Raw genomic sequence first — 9,306 nt, 5'->3', positions numbered from 1 at the left:
TTCCTCTTGGCCCTTGTTGATAGTTTCTATTTCCTTTTTCATGTTGATATAGTTTGCAGTGAGATCATTGTAGCTTCCCTGTAGTTTCTGGTAGCTCATTGCGAGTTCATTGAGCTTCCTGATAATCATTGTTTTGAACTCAATATCTGATAGTTGAGTTGCCTCTATTTTATGTAGCATTTTTTTCTGAGGCTTTCTCCTTTCCCTTCATTTGGGGATTATTTCTTTGTTTTCTCATTTTTCGTGGGATTCTCCTTGTTAGCCTCTGTTTCTTAAATTGATCTGTCCTGGTTCCCTGTGATTATGGTGTAAACTTCTGTGGTAGAATACCTGTGAGATTCAGTGGTGCAGTCTCCTTTGGGTATCCTGTGTTCACAACTTCCCCCTACTCTTTTTTTGTGATCAGTTGGAAGAGTAAGGAAAAATGGTTTAAGACAGCAAGACAGTATTCTATGATATTTACATCAGCAGCCAGTAGAGAAGAGATGGGATATCTTTTGGCTACTTATAGTGTTAACCATGATCCTCCACCCCACTAGCCACGTTTTAGAAAGGATGGAAAGAAGGTAAGACTCTTACTGGGGATGAAAAGATTGTTAGTTGGATCTAGAAAGCTGTGAGGCTGTGGGAGGTCAGATTCTGATGTAGGGTTGGTATAAAGATTAGTAAATCAGAGTAGTGTGTAAACTTATAGAGACAACCCCCACAATAATATAGTTGAGGAAATTGTAAAGTGGGCTGAGATTAGGTAGGGGTGGTGAGTAATATTTACAATTGTATGAACTAGGTTTTATGTACAGTAATATGAAAGAGACAATCATGTGCAGAATCAATGTGATCTAGATAACAAGAATAAGGAGTATAGAACCATGAGAGGTGTACTAATGGAACAGAAATGAAGGATAGTAAATTATCAACACACTGTGACTGAGATAGCAGGGGGAACCTATCAAATGACAGTATAACCAGCCAAGCAAAGAAGATTATACAGAAAGAAAAAGAATGCCAAAATACTATTAAAATGAAAAATGTCAGAAAAGTGAGAAAAAGATAATACAAATTTGCAATAACATGCAAGCTCAAAAAAAAGGAAAAAAGCAGAAGATGGAGTGCAGGAGAGATAAATTTGGAGTGGAAGGAATAATACTAGGATGAATGGAGGAGAAACATAAGGGATTGAGAGATATGAAAATAATAAGGATTAAAAAATAAAAAGTCACTTAGAACACAAGATAAAATCAATCAACCAACAACAGCCAAAAAAACCCAAAACAAAACTAAAAAACAAAAACCAAAAGAAAACAAAAGAAAAAACAAAAAACAAAAAACAAATAACAACAAAAAAACCTCTTGTTGGCTTCTAACTGGCCATACCAGTTTTTCTGGTCTTGCTTGCTTCAGCAGGCTGAGGGGCATTTGAAATGCTTATCACTATTCCCAGTCAAAACTCAGTAAGTCTTGGGGTACTGTCCCCAGGGACAGCAGGGGTCTCTCTCCAGAGCCAATCTGACTTTTCCCTGGGCGCTCTGGAACATGCTCTCTGGAGCTCACTGCCTAGGTCTCCTGGGCTCAGCCCCCCCACTCCCTGTCCCTTGCAGGGCTCCTGTGTCTTTTCTGGTTTCACGATGAAAGCTCTGGGGATCTCAAGGAGACGCGCCCTTCCCCCAAATTTCACCTCGGGTGGGTGCTATGTTCTCGGGAAGTACTCTTGTCTTTTCTGGATTCACGGTGTAAGCTCTGGGGATCATAAAGGGGTGTGGCCATCCACCAAATTTTTCAGTTTCAGGCTTTAGGAATGCTCTAAGTGCTGTGTCCCTTGTCCCTTGTCCCTTATGGGTTCACAGCCAGAGAGAGTCACGATTCCCGAGGGGGCTACCTTCCACAGTTCACCACCGCAGGCTCCAGAAACCTGAGAACACCTGTGCCCTTTCCTTGTTAAGGGTTGTGAGGTCTGGGTTTTCCACTGATCCACATTCCCACCAAGCTGGGGGTGCAGGCGCACTTCCAGGCCGCCCCTGGTCATGCTGGCTGGAGGTGCTCACTTCTCGCAGGGCAATGGGTGGGTGGTTGCAGCCCCTGCGTGATTGTCTCCCAGTCCAACTCCCCTCTCTGTTCCTTCAAGCCACAAGGTCTCCCCTGGTGTTGCTCAACCCCAGATGTCTGGGGAGGGACCAGCGACTCCGCCCTCCTGGGTGCCCTGAGGCAGACCCGGGAGCACCAGGCCTGGGGGCTGCAACCCCCTTGGTCCCCATGCTGATCTCTGGGTCCCTGTTGTTCTGAAGCAGTCTCCTTACCATCTGGTTTTTCAATTTCCGCTATAATTTTTGATGTCCTGTTTTCAAAAATGTTTCGGTAACCTAGATCACTTGCTCCGTTCCTCTGCCAATCTGTGAGTTTCCCTCCCCTGCACAGAAGCAGAGAATCACACTCCCTGGAGCAAAGCTGCCATCTTTCAAGAAGAAAAAATTGAGACTTTTTTGTATTAAATATGTTTATAGCTATAAATTTCCCTCTTATTACTGCCTTCACTGAAATTCATAAGTTTGGGTAGGATGTGTTTTCATTTTCATTGTTCTCAAGATATTTTCTAATTTACACTGTGATCAACATAGTGTTATTTGATCAAACTGGTTGCTTAAGAATGTGTTACATAATTTCCATATGTGGCAAATTTTCAAGTTTTTCTTCTGCTATCTATCTTTAGTTTCATTCCATTGGAAAAGACACCTTATGTGATTTCAATGTTTTTAAAACTTATTAAGATTCCTTTTATGGTATAATATATGGTCAATCCTGGAAAGTGTTCCCTGTGGACTTGAGAAAAAAATGTATTTTCAACTTTTGTTAGATACAGTGTTTTGTATGTCTGTTAGGATCACCTATTTTATAATTCAAGTCCTATATTTCCTTATTGATCTTCTGTCTGGTCATTCTATCCATTACTAAAAGTGGAGTAGTAAAGCCTACTGTCACTTTAGAGCTGTCTCTTTTTACCTTCCATTCTGTTAATGTTTGCTTCATATATTTAGGAGCTTTGGAATTTGGTGCATATTAATAACATATTCTTGGTGAATTAGGCCTTTTAAATATTATATAATATCATTCATTTTCTCTTGTAATATTTAGACTTAAATTGTATAGGGTCTTATTCTAGTATACACATAGTGTTTTCTTTTGGTTGGTATTTATATGGAATCTCTTTTTTTCCCTCATTTTTTTTCAGCTTAACCTATTCATTTCCTTAAAGTGAATCTCTTGTCGACAGCATATAGTTGGATTCTGATTATTTTTGTCTATTATGCCAATCTGTGTCTTCGATCATAGAGTTTAATCCATTTTTTTAAATACATTCTGAATCTTTCTGTGATTATTTTTATTTATTTATTTATTTATTTATTTATTTATTTATTTATTTTTAGAGAGGGAAGGGAGGGAGATAGAGAGAGAGAGAGAGAAACATCAATGTGCGGTTGCTGGGGCTTATGGCCTGCAACCCAGGAATGTACCCTAGCTGGGAATCGAACCTGGGACACTTTGGTTCCCAGCCCGCACTCAATCCACTGAGCTATGCCAGCCAGGGCTTGAGTTTAATCCATTTAAAAGTACTTACTAATAGGAAAAAGCTTTTCCTCCTTTTTATTTATTTATTTTTATTTATGTATGTTTTATAGCTTTTTGTGGGATAAGGATACACTTTGATTTCCTTCCAATTGCCTTTTGTGTGTATACTATAAATGCTTTCTCTGTGATTGCTATTCTGATTATAGAACATCTTAATGTTATAACAGCCTATTTGAAACTAACTTAAGTTGAATTGCTTGCAAAGAGTCTGCTCCTTTACAGCTCTATCACTTTGTTATTGCTGTCATGAATTAAATCCTTACATATTTTGTACTCATTGACATAGATTTATAAATACTTTTATGATTTTGTCTTTTAAACCCTGTGGAAGGATAAAAAGTGTAACTACAGCCCTGGCCTGTGTGGCTCAGTTGGTTGGAGCATCCTCCTGAAAACCAAAAGGTCACATGTTTGATTCCTGGTCGAAGCGCATGCCTAGATTGTAGTTTCAGTCCTCAGTCAGGGCTTGTACAAGAGTCAACTGACTGATGTTTCTCTCTCACATGAGTATTTCTCTCCTTTCCCCTCTCTCTCCCTTTCCCTCTCTCTAAAAATCAATAAGCATGTTCTCAGAGAGGTTAAAAATAGAAAAATTAAAACCACAAACCAAAATTACGATAATATGGATATTTGTATTTGTCCATGAACTTATCTATGTAAGACAAATTATTATTATTTTTTGCATAGCTTCCGGTTACTGTTATGGATTTTTATTTTAATTTGAAGGAATTTGTTTAGCATTTCAGTTAAGGCAGATCTAGTGATAATGAACTGCTACAGCTTTTGTTTACCTGGGAATATCTTAATTCCTCTGTCAATTTTCTCTACCATAGAATTCTCAATTGATGTTTTTCCTCTTCTTTCAGCACTTTAAATATATCATCCCATTGCCTTTTGGCCTGAAACATTTCCTCTGAGAAATATCTTGAAAATCTCATTAGGAATTCTTTGTATGTGATGACTTGCTATTCTCTTGCTTCTTTCAAGATTCTCTCTTTGTCTTTGTCATTCAACAATTTAAATGTAATTTCTTAATGTGGGTAACTTTGGGTTTATTCAAATTCAGTTCATCAGGCTTCTTGGATTTGTAGATCCATATTTCCTCAAACTATGAAATTTTTCGCCATGAGTTCATCATCTAATCTCTTTCTCTTCTATTTCTGGGATTCCCATAATGTGTACATAGGTTCACTTCATAATGTTTCATAATTCCATAGGCTCTGTTCACTTTTATAATTCTTTTTTCCTTTTGTTTCTCAGACTTGATAAACTCAAATGACCTATATTCAAGTTGACTATTTATATTGCTTCTTTGAGCCTATTATTAAACTTCTCCAGTAAAATTTATACCTCAATATTGTATTTCTTAACTCTAGGAGTTCTGCTTTTAAAATGATTTCTGTATAATTCCAAAATCTTTTTAACAGGCCATCATCATTGTAGTAAAATAACCAGATAAAGAAACAATAAAGAAAGAAAACTACAGACCACTATTACTGATGAACATAGATGCTAAATTCCTCAACAAAATATTGGCAAACCATATCCAGCAGTGCATTAAAAAGATCATACACAATGATCAAGTTGGATTTATCCCAGGGATGCAAGGAAGATACAATATTTGCAAATCAATAAACATAATACATGACATATACAAAAGGAAAGACAAAAATTACATGATCACATCAATAGATACTGAAAAAGCATTTAATAAAGTATAGCACCCATTATGATAAAAACGCTCAGCGAAGTGGGAATAGAGGGAGCATACTACAACATAATTAAGGCCATATATGAAAAATCTGCAGGCAACATCATACTAAATGGGCAAAAACTAAAAGCTTTTACACCAAGATCAGAAACAAGACAATGGTGTCGGCTTTCACCACTTCTATTCAACATAGTATTAGAAGTTCTAACCAAAGCCATCAGACAAGAAAAAGAAATAAAGGGCATCCAAATTAGAAAATAAGAAGTAAAACTGTCATTGTTTGCAGATGACATGATAGTGTACATAGAATATCCTATAGACTCCACCAAAAAACTACTAGACCCAATAAGTGAATTTAGCAAAACAACAGGATACAAAGTCAATATTCAGAAAGGAAAGGCATTTTGTACACCAAAAGCCACATATCAAAAACAGAAATTAGGAAAAAAATCCATTTGTTATAGCAACAAGAAAAGAAAGTACCTAAATAAATCTAAGCAAGGATGTAAAAGACCTGTACTCAAAAACTATACAACACTGCAGAAAGAAATTAAGCAAGACACACAAAAATGGAAGCATATACTGTGTTCATGTGTTGGAGGAATTAACATCATCAAAATGTCCATACTACCCAAAACAATTTATAGATTCAATGTAATCCTACTGAAATACCAAGGACATATTTCACAGATATAGAACAAATATTTCTTAAACTTATATGGAACCATAAATGACCCTAAATAGCTACAACAATTCTGAGAAAGAAGAACAAAGCAGGAGGGGTCACAATACCTAATAGCAAACTATATATAAGGCTACAGTAATCAAAACAGTCTGGTACTGGCATAAGAACAGAAACATAGATCAATGGAAGAAAATAGAGAGAACAGAAGTAAACCCATGTCTCTATCATCAATTTAATATTTGCAAAGGGAGCAAAAGCATAAAAAGGTGGTTAAAGGCAAATACCATATGATCTCCCCTTTAACTAGAACCCAATAAACAAAATGAACAAGCAAGCAAAATATAACCAAAGACATTGAAATTGAGAACACACTGACATTGACCAGAGAGGAGAGGGGAGGGGATAATGGGGGAAAAAGGTGAAGGGTTTACAGGAACAATTATAAAGGACACATGGGTAATAACAAGGTGGGGGTGGAAACAGGGAAAGGAGGTGGGGAGGGCTGGGTTGGTGGAGAGGGGTGGGAGGAAAAGTCAGAGAGCTCTACTTGAACAACAATAAAAAAAAATGGAGGAAAAACAGCCTTTTCAACAAATGGTGTTGGGGAATCTGGACAGCTACATGCAAAGAAATGGAACTTGACCACCAACTTACACCATATAAAAAAATAAACTCAAGATGGATAAGAGACTTAAGTATTTCATGACACCATAAAAATCCTAGAGAAATTTCAGATGTTCCATGCAGCAATACTTTCACTGATATGCCCCCATATGACAAGGAATAAAAAGGAAAGAATAAACAAATGGAATGCCCTGGCTGGTGTAGCTCAGTCAATGGAGTGCTAGCCTATGAACCAAAGGGTTGCCAGTTTGATTCCAGTCTAGGGCACATGCCTGTGTTGCAGGCCAGGTACCCAGTGAGGTACTTGTGAGTAGCAACCACACAATGATGTTTCTGTCCCACTCTTTCTCCCTCCCATTCTGTGTAAAAATAAATAAATAAAATCTTTAAAAAATGCAAGTACATCAAATAAAAAAAGCTTCTGCATGGCTAAAGAAAACATCAGCAAAATGAAAAGGGAACCAACTGTATGAGAAAACATATTTACAGCTGATATATTGCACAAGAGTTTGATCTCTAAAATAAATAAAGAACTCACATGAATCCATACCAGGAAGACAAACAATCAAATAAAAAAAGGCAAAGGATCCCCTGGCTGGTGTGGCATAGTGAACTGAGCACTGGCCTGTGAACCAGAGGTTTGCTGGTTTGATTCCCAGTTAGGGTGCATGCCTGGATTGCAGGCCAGGTCCTCAGTAGGGGGCACGTGAGAGGCGACCACACACTAATGTTTCTCTCCCTCTCTTTCTCTTTCCCTTCCCCTTTCTCTAAAAATAGATAAATATTAATGGGCCTTAGAGACGGTTTTATTTCTATGATCTCTATTCTGTTCCACTGATCTATGTATCTTTCCTTTTTTTTTTCTCATGTCAGATGGGTAATGTGCCGACATCGTAACAAAGTTTGTGGGAGGCACATATCACACAAGAACATGAACACGCAATCATCACACTTATGAACTACAAAAGGATCCTATGTGTCTTTTCTTATGCCACTACCAGACTGTTTTGAGTGCTGAGACATTGTATATAGTTTGATATCAGGTATTGTGATCCCTCCTTCTTTGTTCTTTCCCAAAATTGCTGACATACAAAAGAATGCTCAGCATCACTAGTCCAGAGAGATGCAAATTAAAACCTCAGTTAGATACCACCTCATACAGGTCAGAATGGACACCAGAAACAAATCAACAAACAAAAAGTGCTGGTAAGGTTGTGGAGAAAAAGGAACCTTATTACCCTGTTGGTGAGAATGCAGACTGGCGCCTTAACTGTGGAGAACAGTATGGAATTTCTTCAAAAAGTTAAAAATAGAACTGCCTTTTGACCTGGCAATTCCACTGCTGAGATTATACCCCAAGAATCCTGAAACACCAATCCAAAAGAACCTATGCACCCAAATGTTCATAGTAGCACAATTTATAATATTCAAGTTCTGGAAACAGCCTAAGTGCCCATTAGTAAAACTGGTACATTTACACAATGGAATACTACAGAGCAGAAAGAAAGAAGGAATTCCTTCCCTTCATGACAGCATAGATGGAACTGGAGAGCATTATGCTAAGTGAAATAAGCCAGGTGGTGAAAGAGAAATACCATATGATCTCACCTGTAAATGGAACCTAATCAACAAAAACAAAACCAGTGAGAAAAATAGAACCAGACACATGGAAATAAAAAACCAAACTGACAGCAAACAAAGAGGAAGGAGGAAAAAGATAATAGGGGAAAGAAGGTGAAGGGTCAAGTCAAGGAACATGTATAAAGGACCCATAGACAAAGACAAGGGAGAGGAGAGGATTGAATGTGGAGAAGTGGGTTGGGCAAGGCAGGGAGAGTAATAGAAGTAAAAGGGAGACAGCTGTATTTGAAGAACAATAAAAAATAAAGTAAAAGAAAATTAACCTAAAACTGTTTCAATTAAAAAATAAAATAATTTCTATCTATTGATATTTTGATTTTGCTCATAATTAATTTTCTGATTTTCTATGACGTTTGCCCAATTTTTTAGGTCTTTTAGTACATTTAAGACAGTCATTTAAAATTTTTCTCTTGTAAGTCTGATGGGATTGTGAAATTTCATCAGGAATGGATTGTGAAATTTACTTTTTTTTTTAATGGGCCCTGTTTTCTTTTTTATGTCTATTTCTTGTGATATAATGTTGAAAATTTATCATTTGAAAAAATAAGCACCTCTCCCAGTGTTTACAGGTGAACTCTTACGGTCTTTCAAGCGCTTCTCTGGGCTGTTTCTCCTTTGATCTTGTTTGTGGTTTTTAAAAATTTACTATCTATATATTGCTACTTAAAAAATTATTTTATTTTTGTTCAATTACAATTGCCTGCATTTCCTTCCACCACTCCCTCTCCACCCCAACCAAACCCACCTCCCTCCCTTGCTTCCACCCCACCCTTGGTTTTGTCCATTTGTCCTTTATAGTTCCTGAAAATCCTTCCCCCCATTAACTCCCCTCTGGTTGCTGTCAGATTGTTCTTAATTTGAATGTCTCTGGTTATATTTTGCTTGATTTTTTCCTTTGTTGATTAGGTTCCAATTAAAGGTGAGATCAATATGGTATCTGTCCCTCACCACCTGGCTTATGTCACTTAGCATAATGCTCTACAGTTCCATCCATGCTGTTGCAAAGGGTAGGAGCTCCTTCTTT

The 9,306-nt window shown here is 37.4% G+C and overlaps 1 non-coding gene across 1 annotated transcript; it reads right to left on the bottom strand.

Annotated features, from left to right (window-relative positions):
- Positions 1–7,508: 7,508 nt before the first annotated feature.
- On the bottom strand, positions 7,509–7,612 carry LOC123815422. The gene has a single exon (XR_006785088.1). It is a non-coding gene; the product is annotated as a small nucleolar RNA U13 (small nucleolar RNA).
- Between the last annotated feature and the right edge of the window lie 1,694 nt (positions 7,613–9,306).

The sequence above is a fragment of the Phyllostomus hastatus genome, unplaced genomic scaffold (genome assembly GCF_019186645.2).
Source record: "Phyllostomus hastatus isolate PE091 unplaced genomic scaffold, TTU_PhHast_1.1 phas_contig_17, whole genome shotgun sequence".
Lineage (NCBI taxonomy): Eukaryota > Metazoa > Chordata > Mammalia > Chiroptera > Phyllostomidae > Phyllostomus > Phyllostomus hastatus.
Note: the sequence above shows the minus strand (reverse complement) of the source record. Positions and strands in the feature narration are given on the sequence as shown.